Raw genomic sequence first — 23,465 nt, 5'->3', positions numbered from 1 at the left:
GATTCTAATGCTGCTCCCCCAGGGACCACACTTTGAGAATCACTAGGTTAGTGAATGGGAGCGGTTGTGGTTGACTCAATTATTAGCCAACTCAAGGCTTTTTTTTTTTTTAATTTTTATTTATTTATTTTTGGCTGTGTTGAGTCTGTTTCTGTGCAATGGCTTTCTCTAATTGTGGCAAGCGGGGGCCACTCTTCATCGCGGTGCGCAGGCCTCTCACTATCGCGGCCTCTCTTGTTGCGGAGCACAGGCTCCAGATGCACAGGCTCAGTAGTTGTGGCTCACGGGCCTAGTTGCTCCGCGGCATGTGGGATCTTCCCAGACCAGGGCTCGAACCCGTGTTCCCCGCATTGGCAGGCAGATTCTCAACCACTGCGCCACCAGGGAAGCCCAACCCAAGGCTTTTTAAACAGCTGTAATCATTGCCTCCCCCACCCCACCCCCGCCCCGCCCCGTGGCCTTCCTCAAATTACTGCCAGGGAACCCTAACCCTAACCCTAACCCTAGCCACAGTGTAAGAAGGCAGGGGGGTGGGGTGGGGGGAGGAAAAGCCTGCTGGGGAGTGGGTCTCATGCCAACCTCAGCTTCACCCCGGTTCGCTGTGTGACCCCATAACTGGTCCTGCTGGCCAAGGCTTCCTGTTGGCCAGGCCCTGGCGGAGCCCTCCTTGTGCATATTCCTAACCCCTCCTCCCAGCACTTCCATGAGAGCAGCACCACAGTCACCATGGCCCATCAGTGAGGAGACAGGCTCCGAGAGGTGTACGATGATGGCTGCACAACTCTGTAAATACACTAAAAACCACTGAATTGTGCACTTTAAAAGGGGGGCAGGCGGTTATGGTATGTGAATTGTATCTCGATAAAGCTGTTACTTAAAAGGAAAAAAAAAAGATAGAAAGAAAGGTATATTAGGTTGTCCAAAGCCATAGGGCCAGGACCTGAACCCAAGTCCACCTGGACCACCAAGGCATAGTGCCTCTCTGGGCCTCAGTTTCCCTGTCTGCAATATGAGGTGGGGAGTGTCAGCCTTACGACTCCCCAGCAGTGGGGTGGAAGGGAAGGGTGAGCCATTAGCTCAGTTCCAGACTATTTGGGGATGTCCCTGGAGAGACAGATGCTTGGAGGCTGGAGAGATGGGGATATGGAAGGCAAGAGGGCTGGGGTGGGGTGGGTTAGGCAGCAGAAAAGAGGTTATCGCCTAACCTCTCTGAGCCACAATTACTTAAGAAATGTTCATTGCAGGGACTTCCCTGGTGGTGCAGTGGTTGAGAATCCACCTGCCAGTGCAGGGGGTACGGGTTCGATCCCTAGCCCGGGAAGATCCCACATGCCATGGAACAACTAAGCCCGTGTGCCACAACTACTGAGCCTGCTCTCTAGAGCCTGCGAGCCACAACTACTGAGCCTGCGTGCCTAGAGCCCGTGCTCCGCAACAAGAGAAGCCACTGCAGTGAGACGCCCACGCACCACAACAAAGAGTAGCCCCCATTCGCCGCAACTAGAGAAAGCCCGTGCACAGCAATGAAGACCCAACACAGCCAAAAATAAATACATAATAATAATAATAAAAAAAGAAATTGTTCATTGCCATCCACACTCAGCCAGTTTTATTGTAAAGCCAGCAATTAATCATACAGGCCCCCAAGAAATTAACAAGTGTAACACAGTGGTGATATGATGAATGAAGTGATAACAGTGTACCCAGAGGTTGGGGGGAACCCCAAGATGGCTTTAGCAGAGCCAAAGTAGAGGGATCAGTGAAGAGGTGGAGGTGACGAGGACAGGGGTGGGGTGCCCCAAGCAGAGGAAGCAGGATGTGTGTGCAAGCAACAGAGATGTGGGAGCCTGGAGGCAGCCCAGGGCAGCCGGTAGTTCTGGCAAGTGTGGGCCTATAACGAAGGGGCAGAGGAGAAACCAGAGACGGCCAGATCAGGCACCCTCAGACCTTATGAACGTTACCTAAAGGCAATGGAGAGCCACTGAAGAGGTTTAACAGGGGGAATGATATGGTCTGATCTGTGCTTCAGGACCACAGCTCAGGGGCAGTGGGGACCATGGACTAGAGACTGATCAGGAAAAGCAAGTAGGAAGCTCCACGATAATTCAGATGAGAGATGACAGTGGCAACACGAAAGAGAAGTGAATGGACTGGAGAAAGTGTTAGAAAGTGTTAGGAAGTAGGACTTGATGGTTAATTGGAAATGGGGACAATGAGAGAGAATAACTCATATTTCTGGTGTCGGGACTGGATGGATGAAGGTGCCATGACTGAACTGAGATGGGAGAGCCCAGTGGAGGAGTGGGTGTGGGGGTGATGGGCTCCGTTTTGGACGTGTTGAGATGGAGAGGGCTGGGCAAACACTCTGGGTATGAAGAGAGAAACCTGAGCCGGAAATGTGGATCTGGGGGACATCGAGGGAGAGGTGGTGACTGAGGCCATGGGTGCGGCTGAGACAGTCCAGAGAGCATGAGGCAAATTTAGAGGAGGAACCGATGGAACCCCAGAGGTGCAGAGGGTGGAGAGACCCTCTACCCAGACTGGGAAGGAGCAGCCAGTGAGATGGGATAGAAACCAGAAGAGTAAGTGTTTCAAGGAGGGAGTGTGGATGACAGTGTCAAATGCTGCCAAGAGGTCAAGCAAGTTAAGGCCTGAAAAATGTCCACTGGATTTGGTGACACGTTGGTCACTGGGTACCTTGGCAAGGCCAGCCACAGAGGGAGGGGAGGGCTGGAGCAGGTCTAGATGGGATGAGAAAGGGAGAGGGGCAGTGAGGAAGTGGAGACAGTGAGTGGAGGTATAACTATTTAAAGAAGTTTAAAGTGTAGAGGGCGAGATTGGTAGCTGGAGAAGGATACGGAGCACAGGGAACAAGCCATTGTTCTTTTTGTGGTTGTGGTTGTTGTTTTAAGATGAGAGAGCCAGAGTGGAAGGAGCCAGGAGAGAGGGAGAAGTTGAAGATGTGAGAAAGAGACGGAGTGATCAGTGGAGTGAAGTCCCCAGGGCAGCTGGGAGGCTGGGATCCAGAGCAGGGGAAGGGCTGGTGCTGAGCAGAAAGGACCCTGCCAGTTTCCATGGTGACAGGCGGGAAGAGGGAGAGACCAGGTGGGAGAGGAGATTGGGGGACAGATGCGAGAAGCCTAGAGAGCCCCCATCAGGGGACTCGACTTTCTCTGGGAAAAGGAGGCCAGATCTACTTTTCAGTAGGGAGCAGAGTGGGTGGGGGTCTAAAGAGGGGGAAGAGGTTTGAAACCGCAGGTGTGGAGAATGGGAAAATGAGCTGACCAGGCCCTGGAGAGGGGTCCAGTGGGAACACAGGACTCTTATCCCCATAGGGCAGGATAGGAGAAAAGACCTAGAACATCGCAGGTGCTCCACACACGCATTTTTGGTTTGGCTTGGGTTGGGTTAGGCTTTTTTTGGTTTTTAAAGCTTGATGATTCTGAGGGAGGAAGGAGCCTGTGTGGGATGAGGGGACCTCCCCGCTCCCCACAAGGCCAAAGTAAATGCAGTTCCAGGCCCTGCCCCTTCCTTCCCACTGGGTCTCCTTCCTTCCTTCCTTCTCTCCAGTGTCCCTCCTCCCACACTGAGCCCTGCCAGGGTCTGCCCCCGGCCTGGCCACCAGCCGGCTCTCTCATTTCTGCATCTGGCCTTGGGAGTGTGTGACTCTTTCCTTGCCTCCCAGACCAGGACCCCAAATGCAAGGTTCTACCTTCCCTTGGCTATGGAACCCTGGGGCCAGTCTGTCCCCATTCAGCCAAGGTTCCTGGAGGGCAGAGGCCATGACCCCCACCACCTTCCAGCAGAAGAGGGCTTCTTAAACCCCAAACCCAAGCTGATACTGACGAAGGAACTTCAACTAGACCTGAGAGGCACTTCCTGACAGAGGTGCAGTGTGGCCCAGAGGGTCCCAGGCTCCTCTGGGGAGAACAAGCTCAAACTGTCTCTTGCAGGGGAATAAAGCGTAGGGGCAGTCAGCCGGGCCTCAGAGCGAGGCTCTTTCCAAGAATCCTCAGGGGCTGGGACGAGAAGTTTCCCCTGATCCAGCGATTCTAAATATGGCAAAGGGAGCAAAAGCACGTGACCCAGGGCCCCGCACCAGGGCTGCTGCCGCGGCCGCCGTTTCTCTGGGCCAGAGGCCTGCGCTGGAGCTCAGGGCTAAGGGTGAGGTCTCAGTGGAGCCCCAGTTTCCCCATCTGCAACATGAAGGTAGGGGACAACTCAGCGACGGCTAAAGTCCCTTTAGCCTTACAACTCTCCAGCCGTGGGGCAGAAGGGAAAGGGCTGGCCTTCAGCTCAGTTCCAGATTCTTTGAGGATGTCCCTGGAGGGACAGCAGCTGCCAGTACATAGTACAAACTATGAAAAAAATGCGCCCTCTTGGAGGACCAATTAGAAAAGGCATTCCCTTTAGCCTGAAAAATGATAGAAATTGACCCTTCCAAATGACCCCATTAGAACGAGGCAACCCTTGCTCTGGGCTGATCCACTCTCAAGCACAGGCTGGATTCGGCACCACTCACCCTCTCAACCCAGCCCTTTGCATCGTACAGGGCGCACAGGACATGGGGTAGCCCTGGAGATGGCCCTGACAGCCACCACAGCCCTGGAAGGGCCAACCCCATGTGGTACCACGTGGCTCCGTGCCCCTCTCCCGGCTGCCGGGAGATGGACACTGACCCAAGAAAGCCGCCCCCGCCCCCATAGGTTGGGCTGAGCCAATCAGATTGTTTCTCTTAGGCATGGAATTAAGAACCACAGAGGCCTACTCAATATTCTGTAATGGCCTATATAGGGAAAGAATCTAAAAAAGAGTGGGTATCTGTAGATGTATAACTGATTCCTTTTGCTGTATACCTGAAACTAACACAACATTGCAAATCAACTAGATTCCACTAAAAATTTTTAGGGCTTCCCTGGTGGCGCAGTGGTTAAGAATCTGCCTGCCAGTCCAGGGGACACGGGTTTGAGCCCTGGTCTGGGAAGATCCCACAGTCCGCGGGGCAACTAAGCCCGCGCGGCACAACTACTGAGCCTCCGCTCTGGAGCCCGCAAGCCACAACTCCTGAAGCCCGCGCGCCTAGAGCCCGTGCTCCGCAACAAGAGAAGCCACCGCGATGAGAAGCCCGCGCACCGCAACGAAGAGTAGCCCCCGCTCACGGCAACTAGAGAAAGCCTGCACGCAGCAGCGAAGACCCAACACGGCCAAAAATAAATAAATAAAAATAAATAAAATTTTTTTTTAAAGTTTAAAAAAATTTTTTTAAAGAAATAATACATGAATGAATGAAAAAAAAAATAAAAGATTACGTATGACTTAGGAAAAAAAAAAAGAACCATAGAAGCACGTTGGCGGAGGTGCAGAGAGAAGTGGAGATGAGACTCTCGCTCCAGAATCTCATCTCCCCCTCTCGACTCCACGAAGCCCAGATGTGCTTCCTGCTATGAAGCCTCTACAAATTCCTCCCTCTCCTTCCGGTAGGTGTTCTCCACCTCCCCATGCCAATTTTTCTTGAGCCAGTGTGAATGGTCTTGGTCCCAGGATGGTATGGAAGGCGGTGTCTTCTCCACAAGGTGTTTTATGAGTCACAGCCTCGTACCCTCCCACCTGAACCAGCTCCAAACCCTCCTGCTTGTTCTTGCTGCTTCCCTCTGCCATGCCAGCTAGACTACCTGGTGCACCAGGTAAGTGGGCTGAGCAACATGTCAAGGGTGGCAACGAGGAGGGAGCAGGGGCTATGCATGTGTTCAGGGCTGGCCAGGCAGCGCTGACTCCTCAAATAAACAGGGAGCGTGGCCTCCCAAGCAGGAGGCCGGCAAAGTGAAAGCAAACTAAGGGGTGGAATTCAGGCAGCCTGAATTTTGGAAACTTAAACAAGATGGCCAACGGAAACTTTCCCCTGGTTCTACCTGAGCAGCTTGTGTGGATTTGGGTGACTCAGTTTTACATGCTGAGCTTGGCATAAGATTTCATTTGAACAAAGAGCTTTGCTGCTTTTTTTTGTTTGTTTAAAGTGTGAAATCCACCGACTTGCAGGCTCAGGCCCAAGCACCTTAAGCATGGTTGCAAGGCAGGCCCTTACTCACCCGGCCACCTGACTCTCCACTACTCAGTGCCCCACCTGGCACACAATACTCCATTGTCACAGCTCTGTTCCCCCCAAAAAAGCAAACAGAGCTTTTTTGCTCTGTTTTTTTGCTCCTCACCTTTGCTCATGCTGTATCTGCCCCTCCTCCAATCTGGCTGGGTTAGGTGGGAGCCCCCACTCTATGCTCCCTTAATCCCCCATCTCCAGCTCTACACTCACCTCCATCATGGCATTTGCCTCAACACATGAAAAGCACTGTTTGAGTACCAGCCTCCTCCCCTAGACCAAGAGCTCGTTGAGGTCCTGTCCTTTTCACCTGGAATGCCCTGTTCCCAACTCAGGATGGGAGCTGGGTAAAAGTTTCCTGAAAGAGGGGACGACCCAGCACCGGACCTCTGACTGGTACTGGTACCCAGTGTGCCCACACCCTGCTGGCCGCTCCCAGCTCCACACCTCAACCCTCCCCGCAGCAGATGGGATTATGAGGGAACTGGGGCGGGCAGCAACACCCAGGAATCCCACAGTCCAGAGCCACAGAGCATTCACTCGCTCATTCAGTAAGTACGTATTTAGTGAGTGCTCACCGTGAGCCAGGCACAAAGACCGACAACATCCCTGGCTTCATGGAGCTTACGTTCTCATGGGGGGAGATGGATAATAAATAAATAAGACAATGTTCAAAATGTCAGATGATGACGGAGAAAAATAAAGCGGGAAAAGGGGACAAAGAACATTGGCATAGGAGTCGGGAGCTATTCTCTAGAGGGTGGTCAGGGAAAGCAGCATTGAGAAACTGACATTTGGGCAGAAGGAAATGAAGTCTGAGAGAGGTGCCTGAGACCTGAGCCAGAGGGTGCCTGGTGTGTTCCAGAACCATCAAGAAAGGAGTGCTCCCAGAGCGGAGTGAGGAAGGGGGAGAGTAGTAGGCAGTGGAGGGAGGTGGGAAGCAGAGCATCTACTGGCTAGTGTGAAGATTTGGGCTTTTAGTCCAAGTGAGATGGGGAGTTCTGAGCAGAAAGTAACATGATCTGACTTATGTTTGCAGAAGATCACACAGGAGGTTGAGTGGAGAACAGACTATGGCACGGAGAGGGGATGGGGAAAGCAATGGCATTCACCCCTGTCTTGGGTGGTTAATGGTTAATCCAAGCGACAGGTGATGGTGACTTGTACAACGGGAATAGAGGTGGCAAGAGGTGAGCAGATACTGACTATATTTTGGCACTGAAAGAAAGATCCCTTAGGGTCAATGAATCCTCTCTTTATAGTTGGGAAACTGAGTCCCAGAGAGGGGCATGACCTACCTGTGATGATACAGGAGATCAGTGGCAGAGCTGGGACTGGCACCCAGAGTTCCCTATTCCTAAGGTAATGTTTTTTGATTTCTCCTCTTTCTGTAGAAGGACCCAGGCACCTGTCCCTCATCCCCACCTTGAAAATTCCTTCATCCTGGCGGCAGACTGGGGCCCGCCCCTGCCCTTCCTGCTGTATGTGTCAGGGTGGCACTGGGTTCGAGGATTACCCAGACCTCCAGCCACTTGAGCCTGGCAGGGGTCAGGGTCACCTCTTAGAAGCTTTCTGTCCTCTGAATCAGCAGAACTTGTGCAAAGGGGGAAGGGGGAAGGGAGGGAAGAGTCAAAAGAGGGGAAAGAGAGCTTAGTGCCCGCCACTTGGTTCTCCCAGAGCAGAGAGGGCACCAAGAGCTGACAGGGTGGAACAGGAGCTTGGGGAGGGCTGGGCCCCCTAGGGAGGACAGCCTGGGAGTCCTGCAGACTCAGCCATTGAGGATCTCACCCAGTGGGAGGTTTAGGGGGATTGATAGAGGGGGGAGCGTTTGGATGCATTTGCTACTAACAAGCAAAGCAGCATGCAAACGCGCAGGCCACACCTGGGGCAGTTGGTTACAGCTGCCCTGAGAGCATTGCTCACCATGGGAACCCCAAATCCAGGACCAGCCAGACTGAATTCAGCAAGACTGGCTCCAATGGGCCCTGACAGCTGGGAAAGGCTTGCTGAGTGACCTTGGCCTGCTCCACAGCCAAGGTGGAGGAGTGGTGAGGAGGGTCTTAGGCTGGAAGCTGGAAGCACATCTGCAGACATCTCCCCCAGCAAGTTTCCTCGGCCTTTAAGGGGAGAGGTTCCGCCTCATTCAGAGTCCCTTGAAAGGCAAGGCCCTGCTTCGTGGCTCTGAGAAAGGTGTCAGGGTTGGGGGCAGCAGACGGGGAGGCACAGGATGTGGACACAGCTAGGAACCTGGGTCAACAGGCTCTCTATCCTGAGTCTGCCACCACTCAGGACGGGTTGGAAAGCTGTCTCTGAGTTACAGTTTACTTCTCAGGGAGAGGAAGGGGTTGAGTAAGGGTCTCCAAGAGCCCCATTTTTTGCTGATCCATCTGGGACTGATGATTTTGACTTCCCAAAGGGAAATGAATGAGGCAGCTCCTGAAGCTGCAGTCCTGAGGCACTTCTAGAGTCTCCCAGAGGTGGAAGGTCTTTTACATTTCATTTGCATGGCACTCCTGTGCGTGGAAAGTCTAGAGAGACCTCCTTCTACCTCCAAATCTCCCCTATGATTGAATAATCATAGCAAGGAGGAGTCAGGGTAGACCAAAGCAGGACTTCCAATAGCTCATTAACCACAGAAACAGTGCTGGAGGTCGGGGGAAGGGGACAAATTGCACCTCTGGTCCTGAAGCCCCCTCCTCTTCTGAGGAAGACAGAACCCTAACCGTTTGAGAGCGAAAAGAACAGGGCTTGAATTCAACTCCGATCCTGACCCCTGCCAGGCTCAAGAATTCAGCCTTGGCTGCATGACCTTGAGCAAGTGAACTGTCCCTCTCTGGGACTCATTTTCTCCGTCTGTCCAATGGGGCCAATGATCCCTAGTGCGGCAGCCTGGAGGCAGGGGTCTGGCCCCGATGAACCCCGCGCTGAGGGGTTGCAGAAAGGCTTGGGTTCACTTCGGGACGCAGAGGAGGTTGACACCAGGCCGGGTTCCTCGGGAGAGGGAGGGATTCCTGGGGAGGAGGGCTCCTGGGGGACTCCTCCCCCGGCACGGCCTCCGCCCCTTCCCCCTCAGGAGCCCCTTCCAGCTCAGGGGTCCTCGGGGCTGTCCCCGCCTTGTCAGCACGGGGAGGGGCATACTGGAAGGGGCGGGACGCGGTGGTGGGCGGGGCCCCGTGCTGTCCCTGGGAGGGGCGGAGCGTCGCCGACACCCGGCACCGCTCGCGGGAGGGGCGCGGGCGGCGCTGAGGCTCCGGTTACCTCCTTGCGGCCTCCCCCGCCCCGCCGGCTTCTTTTTCCGTTTCCAAATTAACAATTGAAAACGCGGCGGCCTGAAAGGCGAGCAGCGGGCCAAGCGGAAAGTGTGAAGGTGCCGCCGCGTCCCCGAGGACGGGGGCGGAGATGGGGGCGCGACACCCCGACTGCCCGCGGCTCGCCCACCCACCAACGCTGCGTGCTGGGGACTGAGCGCCCCAGGACCCAGAGGTGCCAAGGACCGTAAATCGGGTCCTGGCCTGATCCGGCCCCCGGTACTGCCCTGGCCAGTGTTGTAGGACCCAGTGCCCAGACTCGGGGTGGTGCCAGCCCCCGAGGCGGGTGGGGGGAGGCACTAGGGCTGGGTTACTACTCTCGAGGCTGAGTGCCCAGGAGGGGCAGGTGCCAGGCAGCACCCTCATTGCACAGTCCTTAAGGGCTCCCAGAGTCAGGTAGGTTCGCACGTGAACTCAAACAAGTCATTCCACCTTACTGAGACTCAGTTTTCTCATCTGGCAAATGGGGAGGGAAGATACAGCGACCACACAGAGCTGGTTGTGGGGAATAAATTAAAAGAGAAGATGCATGAGGCTGGCCACAGTGAACACAATAGATAGTAGCTATTATTATCTTGGGTTGATAATGACGATGATATTGAGCCCTGGGCACACCTCCACCTCCACCCACAGCCAAAGGAGCTGTCCACCAATGGGGAATACTGGAGTTGACAGGTCTTTCCCTCCCCTCACTTCCTCAGGGCCTCCCCAAAGCCCCACTTGACAGATAAAGAAACTGAGGCCAGGAAGGTTCTTGTAAGGGGCTCAAAGTCACATGGAAATGAAAAGGACTAGGGCCTGAGCCCAGGTCCTGCCCCCAGGCCCGGGCTCGTCTTATAGAGATGGGTGGTTCCTGGGGTTGGGACCCTGAGCACTGGACCCCCTTCCTCAATGTTCTGAAGATGGGTGCTGATACCAGGGCAGCTGGGATGAATGAGTGGGTAATGGAGAGAGTCCCTTCTCCCGGGTATCCAGGGGTATGGGCCAGAGGGTGGACACCAGGGAAAGACACAGTTTCTGGGCCCCTGACCCCCCATAATGTAAGCTCCATGAATGCAGTGACTTATCTATCTTGTTCACCACTATCTCTCCTATACCTAAAACAGGGCTTGGTGCAAGAGCAGATTATCGATAAATATTTGTTGAGTGAATGAATGAATGAGCAGGTCCCCTCACACTCCCCACCTATTTGGGGAGGGGGGTTTGGGAAGAGGAACTCCTCTCCCCAGCATGGAGACCCAGGGCAGCAGAATGGTGGGAGACAGAGGCAGGAACCAAGACAGAGCGAAGGAGGACATAGCGAAGAGGTTCCAGAAGGCAAAGTTGAGATCAACTCTTTCTTCCTAGCCCCCCTACTCCTATCCAGTCAAGCACTCACCCCATTCCTCCTCCCTCCAGCACCTCTTCACTGACCACCACGATTCCAGCACCATCCCCATCCTCACCCCCAGTCCACTTACCTTGCAGTCTGTGCACCCCTCCCCCATCTACAATCCTACAGTGGCTTCTCATGGTTCACAACCTGAGGTCCTCAGCCCAGAGCTTGAGGCTGTGCACACGCTAGGCATCAGCCACGCTCCACCCCTCCATACTCTATTTCCACCCTGGTGACTTTCATGCTCTCTCCTCTCCTTGGGATGTTCCCCCTTCCTCCCCAAAAATCCCTGATCTGCTTTGAGGAGAAGTGCTCCCCCAGCCCCTGGTTGGGATTCCTGGCCCCCTCTGGGCACCCCAGGACCTCTTTGTGCTGAGATAGTTCCTACCTCTGTCCACTCCCCACCCCCCACAGGCTCATTAGGATCCATCCATCAAGGGCAAAGCCAGTTCTGACTCCTCCACATCCCGCGGGCTGGCCAGTACATGCTCAGACAGTATCTGGGAGGCAACAAGAAGGCCCAGGTCCCCAGGGCCTTAAGCATCAGTGAGTCAGGAATGTCCCACTGTCCTCTGAAGCCCAAGAGTTCTCAGCAAGGGCATCTTGGGGTTGCTACAGAGGTGGGTGGGTGGGTGGAGGGAGGGCCAATGCAAGCCCACCTCGAACTCTGGTGGGGCTGGCAAAGAGTACAAATGGAGATGCACACACTATAAGTCTGAATATTTAAAAGTTTAAATCAAGCTAACAAGCTGTTAAATAAAATATGATCTATCCTTCCTGACACATATAGCTTCATAACGATCTGGAAGGCTAGGCTTGAATTTAAAATCTTGGACTTCTTGGAGTCCCATGTTGGAATCTGGCAGGGAGGGGACAGCCAGCCCCTGCTACCCTCCAGTCCCTGGCCCATGGTGTGCCCACTTCTCTTCCCACACTGGGATCATCCCTCACCGGAGGGGGCCTTGGGTACATTCCTGTGGCTGCCCCCAGCCTGCTCTCAACTACATTGGCTGCAAACAGCTGCCCTTGGGCCTGGGAGCACTCACACAACAGTGGCCCTTGGGATGGCGAACCAGCAAAGAGGTCTGTGCAAGGCCTGGAGTGGGAACTCCAGGGTCCCCTGGAAGGTGTTCTAGAAGAAGGAGGGCCGTGCACAGGCTCCAGGTTGGTGGTATGCAGGGCCATAGAGTGAGCGGGCAGAATCCTGGACCCCCGCCTTTGACTCACCTAGAGCAGCCCTGCTTTAATGTATTTTATATACTGTGTCACTCCTGTGCTCCTGTGTCACATTTCATTTAAAGAACCAGATCTACTGCTTAAAAGCTTGCAAAGCACCAGTCAGGACCCTTCCCTCCTACTGAACAATGGGGAAGCTGAGGTTACAGGGACCACAGTCATGCAGCAGTTTAGAGCAAATCCAGTGCTCGATCCCAGGGCTCCCGCTTCCTGGCCAGGCCCTGGCCTCCATGGGCACATTTCCGATCAGTAAGACCCAGTGCCTCCAATGGACATGCCACTGGGAGGTGGTGAGTACCCAGTCCCTAGTGGGGTTTAAGCAGGCCTGCTGCTGGGGCCTCCTGCCTTGACGGGGGCTGGACCCTCCACTCAGGACGCTCAGCTCAGGAGTGGATTGAGAGGCCAGACCAGGCCCAAGAAGGAGAGGGAGTCCTGGTATAAATAACCGTGGGGGGCCGACATGTTTGGGCCCGTCTCCTGGGCGACGGCTGTGTTTACCGCCCAGCGAGGGGGGGCATAGCCCACACATTTGCCTCCCTGACTTGTAGCCAAATTTCTCCAGGAAGAGGTGGCCTAGGACTAGCCCCAAACACTCCAGCTCTGTACCCCTATGAGGTCTTCCCCCTAACTCTGCCCCAACATGGGCCCAAAACCTCCCTGACATTGCCCCCATCCTTCAGCCCCAAATCCTGCATGGCACTGCATCTCCACCAGCCATAAATGCCCCAGCATTTGCCCCCATAAGTCCCAACTCTGCCTAAATCAGTGGGGGGCTGGAGGGTGGCGGGAGCGTGAACAGGGCAAGGGAAGGCCCCAAGCAGAGTAGCTGGGTGTGTGCCAGGGATCTGAGCTGGGGCCACTGGGCACGGGGGCACAGACAAACCTCTCCCACGGCCCTGGCCAAGACAGAGGGCTGCGGCCCCCAGATTAGGAAAGTGCAAATCCCTTTCCCCAGCCCAGTGCCCACGCCATGCCTGTCATGTGCAGGGCATTAGTTGGCCAGACTCCATCGTGGGAGGGGCTGGCAGGTGCCCTGTTGGTCATCCCACGACCAGCTCCTCTCCCCAGCCAGCCAGGCCAAGAGAAAAAAACCTCAATGCAGGAGGGCAAGTGGAAAGGTCCCCTTCCCCCTGGGGCAGCAGCTGCAGCCTGGCCCAAGCACAGAGGCACAGGGGTTGATGTGAGCTGAGTTCCAGCCTGCAGGCCAGCCCAGCCTAAAACACACACACACACACACACACACACACACACTCTGCCCAACCGACTGATGGATCTTGCTTGGGACACCAGCTGCTTTTCACTGAGAGCTCAAAATAGGAGCTGTGTCCATCAGGGGTCCTAGACAGGTGCCCAGACACCTGGGCTCCAGTCCCATATCAGCCACTTCTCAGCTGAATGCCCTTGGGCAAGTCATTTCTCCTTTCTGAGCCTCAGTATAAAATAGTGTAATAAATATCTTCCTCCAGAGTTATGAGAATTCAATGGGATTCATTGAGTAAACATTAATTAAGCCCCACAATGGGCCAGGCATGCCTTAAAGCATCAAGTGGGAGAGGCGATGTTCTTCCCAGTGTGAGGCAGCATTTTGGACCCGGAGGCTGAGGCTCAGGGATGTGAAGAGACCTACCCAAGACAACACAGAGGGGACCTGAGCCCAGGCCAGCTCTGCAGAGAGGTTTTCACTGTTATTTATTGTTGTTGGGGACAATTGAGACTCTTGGGCTGAGCCTAGGCTCTGCCACTGACCTAAGTTTGGTCTATGCCCTGTTCTGGGCCTCAGTTTCCCCATAGGTAGAGTGAGGGGGCTGGGTGGGATCTGTGACTTCCACACCCTATTGAGCTGGCAGACAGGGAGGGAGCAAGGAGCTCGGCAGGCTGGGCCTCCTGGGCTCTGCCCCCTCCCCAGGGCACCCCGCCATCAACTGGGCCTAACCCGGTGCTTTCATGGGGCTGCTCTAAGGTCACTGTTCTGGGGACCCCCTTAGACCCCAGACCCCCTTTGCAGGTAGCCTCAGGGCCTGCACCCACCCCCTCTGCCTCCAAGGCCTCCCTCAGCTCATTCACACACACCTTCCCCCAAGCCAGGCTTTGCATATGCAGCTGAACTTTCCATACAGGCAAAATCCAAGGGCTTCAGGCCAGGTCTGGCCAGGCCCTGGCAGGGTTAGTGGGCAGCTCCAGAGGAGACGCTCAGGGGGCTGGGCCATGAGGGGAAGGCGAAGGGAAAAAGAGGCCAAATGGCTGGCATCCCCAGGGCACCCTGCTAGAGCCTTCCCCCAACCATCCTCCTCGCCAGACCCAGAGAGGTGTTTCTAAAATACCAATCTGCCCATGGCACTCCCGTCCTCAGTTCCTTCCTGAACTCAAGCCTCCTCCAGGAAGCCACAGCTCCTCCGCCTGGCCTTGCTCACATTCCAGCCCCTTCTCTGCACACCTCCTGCCCCGTCTAGGCTCCCACTCTCCTGCCGTCTTTCAGTTCTTTGCAAATGTCATGTTCAGACCCACCTCTGGGCTCTGCCCATGCTAGTCCCTCTGCCCGGAATGCTATTCCTGCTATTCCTCCTGTTTGCCTGGTTGACTCCTACTCCTGCTCACGTTTCATGTCTCAACTGAAACCTCTTCCTCTGGGAAGCCTTCCCAGCCACGGCCAGTTTGGGACTGGGCCAGCCCCCAGAGGACTCCACCCAGACAGCTGCCAGCCTCCTGGTGCATCTTCCCCCCGGGAGCACGGGAGGGTCTGATTCATTGCTCTGTCCCCAGCACGTGGGATAGGGCCTGGCCCCCAGGGACTGCCAGTCAAGGCTTCCCAAATGAGAGAGGAAGAAAGGAATGAGTCCCCAGTGTAGAACTGGGGTGGAGATAGGACCTGAACTTTAAGGCTCAACTGGTCCTCACAGCAGCCTCCCAGCAGGCAGGCCCATCAGGGCCAGTTAGGCATAATATGGTGGAAAAGATGACAGCCTCCAGAGCTGGACTTGCGGGGTTTGAATCCTGGCCCCACTACCTACACCCAGGCAAATCACTCAACCTCTCTGAAAAATGGGCATAACCGCAGTAGCTACCTCCTCTGGTTGTTGAGAGGAAAAAGTGAGAGAAAAAGGGCAAGTCCTCAGAGCAGCATCTGGCGTACAGCAGGCGCTCCATAAGCATCGGCTGTTATTGTCTTTATTATTATTGAGAGCCATAGCAGCGGGGGACGCTGAGCCTCCGAGAGGGAGGTGACTGCCCAAAGCCACCCAGCAGGAAGGTGTCTCTTGCTTTCCCACCCTAACCCACTCCCCCCACATACACTGCGAGTGCCCCCCACACCAGCCCGCCCACGGTGGCCCGGCAAACCTGCTCCCACCCGCTCACTCCAGAGTCCCTGCACACTCAGGCTTCAATTCCATCCTCCTGGACATTCACCGCTTAGTGGCTGCATGACAGGGCATATGCTGACCATTTAAACTTCAGTGTCCTCTTCTGTACAATGGGGTAATGGCAGTGCCTACCTCCTAGGGCTCTGAGAAGGATTAGATGAAGTAGCATGTGGAAAATACCCCGGATCTGGCACCATACCCCATATAGGTTAGACTATGAAACTCATTACTATGTGAAAACCGTTAGAACTCTTGAGCTTCTGAGCCCCCAGGAAGGTGGTCACAGAGCCCCGGCCTCTGTGCAGGGGTCTCCTGAGGAAAGCAAATGCCAGTCTGGCCGATGTGCTCTTACAGGACCTGTATACCAACCACCCTCCCCCACAGTGTCCCTTCCTCAGGGCTGAAACCAGTGCAGGCCAGGGCGAGATGAGGGGTCCAGGACCCAAGAGAAGAGGGAGCACGCGCTGGGGGGCAGGGAGAGTAAAAGCACAACAGGCCCTCTTCTCTTCAAAGCACTTTGTAGTTCATGAAGCGCTTGATGCAGGCAGTGGCCCTGGGAGGTGGGCAGGTGGAGATGATAATTGTCATTCTACATGAATGGAAGCTGGAGCCTCAGAGAGGCTGAGTCACCTGCCTGGGGTTACACAACCTTTAAGAAACAGAGGCGGGAGCCAAACCCCAGCCTGCTGACAGCTGGTTCAATGTTCCTTTAACTGCGGGGTAAGCCCTGATTCTGGGTGACCTACCCCCCACGCCCCCGCCCCGAGAACAATCTTGGCAAGAGCCCTGGGCTGGTCCTCACTGCACTCCAGGGCAGGCAGGCCCTGAGGCCCAGGAGGAATAGACCGGGGAGACTGTCGGCTGCCCCATCCCTCTAATCCTTTCATCCCCACCCAGACTCCTCCCACCTCTGGCCCCAGAGCTCAGGAGGGAGAAGGCAGGATGGCGCCCAGACTCAGGGATTTCACGCACCGGTAAAATTTTCAAAAACAATTTAGGGACTGCATGAGGTTGTCAGCTTTTTATTTTGCCAAGTAAGGACATTTTTTAAAAATTCCCAGGCCCATCATTTCATAAAAGAAAGGACATAATCTCAGACTAAAAGACAGTCCTTTAAATGAAATAAATTTAGCTTTGTGAAAAAGTCACCACGTTGTCCTTATTTCTCTCAGTTTTGCCTTAGGCCACTGAAAAAAGCCCGGGTCTGCTGACGCGTGTGAGAACCATTTTGGAGCTTCGGCTTGGGAGTCACACAGAGATGGGTTTGAATCCTGACTCCACCACGGACAAGTTGCGTCATTTGGTGCACATTATGTCCCCTTTCTGAGCCTCAGTTTCCAATCTACAAAATGGGAACATGAATAGTGCTGCCACACAGTGGTACCTGGAGAGCTAAGCGGTCTAGAGTTTGCAGAGCACTAGTTCTGAGACGAGATCAATCAAGCCCAGGCTCCCAGCCAGCGGCGCCTCCCTGTCCTGACGCTGCCTATGGCTCCCCGTCGTCCACAGGGTAAAGCCCACCTCTGTAGCCTGACCCTCTGGACACACCAGACTCTGCAGATCCTGGGGCAAAGAGGGTAGAAGAACAGAGTCCTGCCTCAAAGCCTTTGCTCTAGCTGTGGCCTCCACGTGGAGCGCGCTCAGGACAAAAATCACAAGGGCTTCCAGCTCACTGCCTGCACCCAGAGGACCCAGGGGTCCTTTTTCCACTTCTCTCTAGTCGGCAAAACCCTCCTCATCCTAACAACCAGCCTCAATGTCACCTTCATTCCCTGGCTCAGCAAACATTCACTAATTACCGACCACGCACTGTGCTCAACCCCACCATACAGAAGAGCTCAGAATACACAAGGGAGGGTGAGTAGAGATCAGGGGGCTCCGAAGGGCTCCCCAGTCAAGCCAGGGGTGGGGGGGCGCAGGGAGCGGTTCCAAGAAGAGGTGGTGCTCAAACTGGGATCTGAAGGATAAATAGGAGTTCGCTAGATGATGGGGTGGGCGGGAGAGGGGACGGACTGTGGGGTGGAAGGAAAAGCATCTGGAGTATTAAAAGCACACCTGGGGACACTCTAGGTTGTTTCTTAGGCAAGGAGCAAAGGATGCTCGAGAGAGGGGTTCCTGACTTGGGCACTGCCGGTGGAGGAGTCACTGTTGGGGGGAGGTGGATACGTTTGGAGACAGATGCTGAGTTTGAGGTGCCCAGGGGATGAGAAGGCGAGGCGTCCACAGGAAGCTCAGGGATGAAACTGCAGAGGGGGAGGCTGTCATCGCAGAGGGGGAGGCTGTCATCACAGAGTTGACCCCCAAAGTCACAGGAGTACGTGCACACACATGGAAACTGTGCATGGAGAGGAGGACAGAGTCCCCAGGAGACCCAACATTCAAGGGGAGAAGGAGGGGGCAGAGCTGCTGACAGAACCCAGGGAAGAGCCGGAGGCGGGTTGAGGAGAGTCAAGGGAAGGGCATGTGCTAGCAAGGAAGGGCCCCTCAGGAAGCAGCCGGCAGCATCCCAGGAGCCACAGTCTGGGTTCAAATCCTGTCTCTACAACTTATTAGCTATGTTGACTTTGGGCCTTAATTTCCCTATCTGTAACATGGGGCTAATTTACTTTTCAACAAAAAGGAAGATAAAGGGCATGGAGGGAGGCTTGGGTCACATGTTCCCCCCGCCCCCATCCTGGCTCTCTCCCACCAGACTGGCAGCAGTCCCCAGAGGCCAGAAGATTGGATGAGTGAATGGAATCAGGGGCTGCCCCCCTCCCTCAGAGTAGAGGGCGGAATGGGAAGCAGCTTTCCTCGGTTCTCGGCGGCTCCAGCACCACTCTCATCTATCGTGGAGGGGAGGTGGAGAAGGCCCCAGGTGTGCTGTGTCCTTCCTCTTGGCCTCAGTTTCCCCATGTGGGAAACAAAGCCATGAATCTGCTTGAGCTCGGAGGCCCTTCTGCCTCTGATGCTCTGTGGCAGGACAAACGGAGGAAGGGTGAGGGGAGAAAGACCTAGTCCAGACCTACTGGTCCTGCCCCAGGGGAGGAGGTCCCACAGGGGTCTGGGTCCCCATTGTCCCCAGGGACTGGTCCCTCCAGAAGAGGGTGGCAGCCGGGCCAAGGAGGGCAGGAGCAGAGGTGCCAGGATTGTGCTGACAAAGCTGTTCCTTCTCCCCTCCTCTCTCCCTACCCCTCCCCTCCCAGGGGACAGCCGAGCCCGGCAAAAAATAAACCCAAAGACAGTGACCTGGACAGGCCTGAGGCTCCCAGGGCGGAGTGGCAGGGAAGCAAAGATGGAGGAGATGATCACCGCCCCACGAAAAGCAAAAGGGTGCCTGATCTGATCCCCCCCTGCCCCCCCACCAACAGAGGGGCTCAAAGGGAACAGCTCCATCCACTCTCCTTCCATCACACTGGGAGGGTTGGGTGCCACCTGCTTGATAGGTACAATGAGCAGAGTAAATCTTGTCCAGGCCAGCTAGACATGGGTTCCCAAGTTTTGGAAAAAGTACCCCAGGGAATCTCACTCTACCTCCTGGTTTGGGGCAGCCAGTCCTTCCTCCTGTCTGACCTCTATCTCGTCTGCTTCAGTGGGCCCATTTATCTCCAGCAAGCTGCTCTCCCCCTGTCTCACCTGCCTGGCCTAGATGTCTGAGGAGTCTCAGGAGAAAGCGTTCCCCAAATTTCCCTGCAGGGATTGCGGAGGGCCCCTGGGCCGGAGACCCCGCTCCACCCACTGTTCCCCAAATCTTTGAGAGGAAGGTATGGCTGAGCTCCCTGTTCCCTTGCCTCCCTCCCTCAGGCACTGCCCAATTAGTCTGCTGCCTGGGGCTGCCCCTCCCAGTCTCACCTCCCCAGGTGCCAACCCCCAGGGCACGCAGATCCTGCCCTAGGGACAAGTTGCCCAGAAAGCCTAGAGTCCTGGGGGGAGTGCTTGACAGAGGCCCCAGAAGTGTGACCAGCACCCTCTCCCCAGCCCCTCAGAGTCCCCGCTGGGGGCAGGCAGCCTTCCCGGTGCCCTTCTAAGTGCTGCCCAGTCCTCTGAGGAGCTGAGGAAGAAGGTGCTGGAGAAGAAATGCCACCACCCCGCACCCCACCCCTACCCCCACCCTATAAAACTCAAGGTCTGAGACAGCGGCTCCTCCCATGCATCCAGAGTCCCTCTGCGCCGGGCAGCCCTTAGGATCCACTTTCCTATTCAGCCCCATTTTACAGAGGGGGATAGTGAGGCTCAGGGATTGGGGTAGAGTAGGGGTGGGCACCTTCCCAGTAAGTGTTGGGACTGAGACCTCTAAGTCTCCTTTGGGATTCCCTGTCCCTATTCCCCAGAACGAAAGGCTCAGGAGAGAGTGGGGGATGGCCCTCCCCTCCCAGGAGTCCCCGGCTGTCCCCCTGGGCACCACGGCTTCACTGCCACCTGCCTGGGGCCAGACCAGCTGCAGAGTCTGATAACGAGGCCCACATCTCAGCCGTACAGCGACACCCTCACATGCACCCTCCTCCCTGTACGCACACAGACACGCTCACGCCTACTCCGTCTCTGCAAGTCCCTGGGGAGGAGGCAGGAGAGCCCAGTGGTCCAGGCAGCCTCTACAGCCTCCTCACTGGGCAACCCTCCCCCAGCACTCCGGGGCGGAGCGCAGGCGTGCTCTGTCTCTCCCTCTGCCTCCCCAGACCTGGTACAGAGTTGATGCTCTTTAACTCTGTTTGTCAAGTGAAGGGAGGGACAGTCAGTGAGATCCTAGGCACCCAGGTTGATGTCCCGGTGCCACCATTACACTCGCTGTGTGACCTTGGGCAAGTGGGTGATGTCTCCTCAGCAGCCCCACTTTCCTCAAGCGTGAAATGAGGATAATGATAGTGCCCACCTGATGTAATGGCTGTGAGGGTTAAGTGAGAGAATGCCGGGAAGAGGCAGGGCACGGAGCATCCTAGGTCCACAGAAATGCGTCCTCAGGCTCCCCGCGCAGAGCCGCTCACCCCGTGACCCAGGCGAACGCAGCTCCTGCTGACTCCCAGGTACACCCAGACACACTCACCATGCTGACGAGGACATCCGTCAAACCGCTCCCCAGGAAGGGGCACGATGATGATAATAACGATATAATAATAATGGTGATATGATAACGGCTACTATTTGTGCCCAGCATGGTGTCAGGTGCTTTAACTCACTTGGCCCTGACAGTTCCAGAGGCAGGTATTATTAGTCCTATTTTTCAGATGAGAAAATGGAAGCTCAGAGAGGTTAAGTAACTTGCCCAAGGACACACAACTGCTAAGGGTGGAACCAGAAATGAACCCAAATCCGTCAGACTCAGATCCCATGCTCTTAACCCCCTGAGGGGCAGCCTCTGGAAAAATGAAAAGTAGCCCCTCTTCCTCCACCTCAGCCCCACAACTCCCATACCGGGGCCTTTAACAAAGGGGCTGCCTACAGGTCAGACACAGCATTCCCCGCTGGGCCCCCTAGCCCACAAGACAGTAGGCCCTGGCCAAAGACCCACATGGGTGCAGGGGAGGAAGGGGGAAGAGAAAACCTCCAGCTGGCTTCTCCAAGTCTGGGGAAGTTCCCTGCACAGCCTCCTCTGGGGGCAGGGCCTTGGCCCGCTCTGCAGAGCCTTCCTCTCTCCTTGTTCCCCAGACAATTTCAGCTCCCTTGACTGGCTCAGAGAACCTTAAATTAATCACCCATTCAAACTGCTGCCATCAGCCCAAGAATAATCACCTCTTGAAACTCTCCTGGCTCCAGCATTCTGAGAATATAGGCTTCTGCAGCAATAGAGATTGAAGTTAGACAACCAGCAGGGCTTCCTCGATGGAAGGAATGAATGTACCATGGAGTTGGGGTGGGGTAGCAGACAGTGAGAAATCCAACCTGCTCCAGTGACCCCAAAGGAGAACGTGGAAAGGAAGGAGCAAAGGGGGTGTAAGGGGTAGGGAGAGAGATAGAATAAGGGCTAGAAGCCCAGCAGGATGGTCTCTCCACTACGCCCTTCTTACAAAGACCAAACAAAAGCACCAGGACTGAAAAATAGCAGCACGAAAAATTTGGGTCACACCCCAAGACTTTCTCCATTGCAAAGCCAAGTTCTTGGAGCAGTCTTCCCTATTGGCTGGGGGAGGAAAAATACTATCTAAAGTCCTGATCTGGGAGGCAGAAGGCCTGGGTTACTGGCATAGTTCTACCACCGACTCATCGGAGGTGACCTCGGACGAGTATCTGCCCCTTTCTGTGCCTTGGTAAACCCAGCAGTGCACCGCAGGGCTGGACAGAGGACCTCGGAGGGCCCTTCAGGAGAAGCAAAGGCCAGCAAAGTCCTAGGAAGCCAGCCACCCACTCCCACAAGGGTCTGGGGCTGCCCTCCAAGGCAGATGCACAAACACACACAGATCCATGAGGGCAGACCTGTAGCTGTGAACAGGTGGAGGCAGAAAACGCAAGAGATGGGGCCGACTCAGCTCCGTCCTAGAGGTCTAGGCTGGGGCGCAGGCCCAGGTGTGCGTCTGTGAAGGCAGAGAAAAGGTGGGAGCAGCTGTGCATTAGATTTCTTTGCATTGGATGTATGCTGTGTGTGCTCTTGTGACATCCCTGGGCAGGTGTGTCCAAGTGGCCAGGAGTGCGTGCACGAGACAGACCGTCGGGCATGTAGCAGGGATGTGTGTGTGCAAAGCCGTGCACAACAAAAGTGTGACTGCACTGGGTGAGGCTGGGCAGTTTCCACCCGATTCCACAAAATTCTGCCGCTGCCCACCCCCTCCCCCCCCCACCAACAGCCTGTGTGCTGGGGGGACAGAGGGACAGTGACGCAGGAGTGTGGCTCCTGAGGAGCCCAGGGTTGGGGTGCTGGCTGGAGCTGAGGTGCAAGAGGAAGACAGCACCGGGGCAGCACCAGCTCTGGGCTGAGGCTCCTCCACGCTGACTGGGGGGACCTCTCTTGAGCCTGTTTCCTCACCTGCAAATAAGGAGGACCCCAGCACCCGCCTTACCGGGCTGCTGAAGGACACAGTGCGAGTGGTTTATAGAGGGCACTCAGCACGGTGCCCGGCACATGGCTGATGCTCCACGTGTGATCAGCAATTTCAGTTCAAACTCCAAGAGCCAAGCCAGGCAGCCTCGGGGAGCGGCGGGGAGGCCCTGGACAGAGAATCAGGAGTCTTCGGCCTGGGCCTGCATCTGCCACTGATCCACTGTGCGATGTTAGTCTCCAGAGCCTCAGTTTTCTCAGAAACAAAATGGGGCTGTCAAAATGTGCGGACCCATCTAGCAGGGATGCCTGCCTGGGGGCTCTGGGCACCTTTTGCTGGGATTATTTCCAACGCAGGTGATGTTCTTTCTCAGACGGTCAGGGTGGGAGCTTGGTCGGGGGCACCGGGGTTGGGAGCCTGAGGGGCCCAGGAGCTGCTGCTACCTCCTCTCCTCTCCATTCCCACAGCTTCTGACCCCAGGGACAAGGCTGACGAAGGATGTTTACAGAGCACAAACCTTCACTTAGAGAAAGTTCTCGGGGCAGCTGGGGACTGGGAGCTACAAGAGTCTCACAGCAGCGGCAGGCGGTGTGGGGAAGATGAGGGGAGATGGGGCTTTGGTCTGTACCTGCCCCTTCCAGGCCTCTGACTTCAAAAGGGAGGCCAGGGTGGCCTTTGACAGGGTGCAGCAAGGAGGCGAACATCCCTCCTAAAGGCTCAGAAGCAGGATGGGCAGCGATGTGGTGTTTCTCAAAATTCAGGGAGCGGGGCCTGTGAAGGGCTGAGGGCTGAAATCAGGGACTGGGGCACGGGGGGTGTGGTAGGGGCTTGGTGACAGGACCAAGGGCTAAAGAGACGAGGGAGAGCTTGGAGAGGGGCCAGCAATCCTTCCTTCTGGGTCTCAATGAGAAGAAGACAGGAGTCAGCGGTTCCCACTTCCCAGAGGCCTGTGGCTGCTGGCAAAAGCGGTGGAACTGGGGCTGGTCCTCTGGGTGATGTTCCACACCTCGGGGCCAGAGAAGGTGCAGGTTCTGGGTGGGGCTCAGAGGGACATGGCTGGCAGGTGTGAGGGAGGTGTCCCCTGGGGTGAATGGACCCGGCTCACCTCAATTCCCTCCTTGCTGAGTCCTTCTCTGGCAGGCTTTT

At 55.7% G+C, this 23,465-nt stretch overlaps 1 protein-coding gene and 1 long non-coding RNA gene across 8 annotated transcripts in view; both read right to left on the bottom strand.

Annotated features, from left to right (window-relative positions):
- KCNQ4 (potassium voltage-gated channel subfamily Q member 4) overlaps window positions 1-23,465 on the bottom strand; it is a 57,227-nt gene that overhangs the window by 30,374 nt on the left and 3,388 nt on the right. The gene's annotated exons all lie outside the window — the stretch shown is intronic.
- On the bottom strand, window positions 16,205-21,844 carry LOC118882264. Its single transcript, XR_005016730.1, has 3 exons — window positions 21,760-21,844; window positions 21,079-21,122; window positions 16,205-18,324 (listed from the first exon to the last, which is right to left on the bottom strand). It is a non-coding gene; the product is annotated as an uncharacterized LOC118882264 (long non-coding RNA).

The sequence above is a fragment of the Balaenoptera musculus genome, chromosome 1 (assembly GCF_009873245.2).
Source record: "Balaenoptera musculus isolate JJ_BM4_2016_0621 chromosome 1, mBalMus1.pri.v3, whole genome shotgun sequence".
Lineage (NCBI taxonomy): Eukaryota > Metazoa > Chordata > Mammalia > Artiodactyla > Balaenopteridae > Balaenoptera > Balaenoptera musculus.
This window is presented reverse-complemented; position numbering and strand designations above follow the sequence as displayed.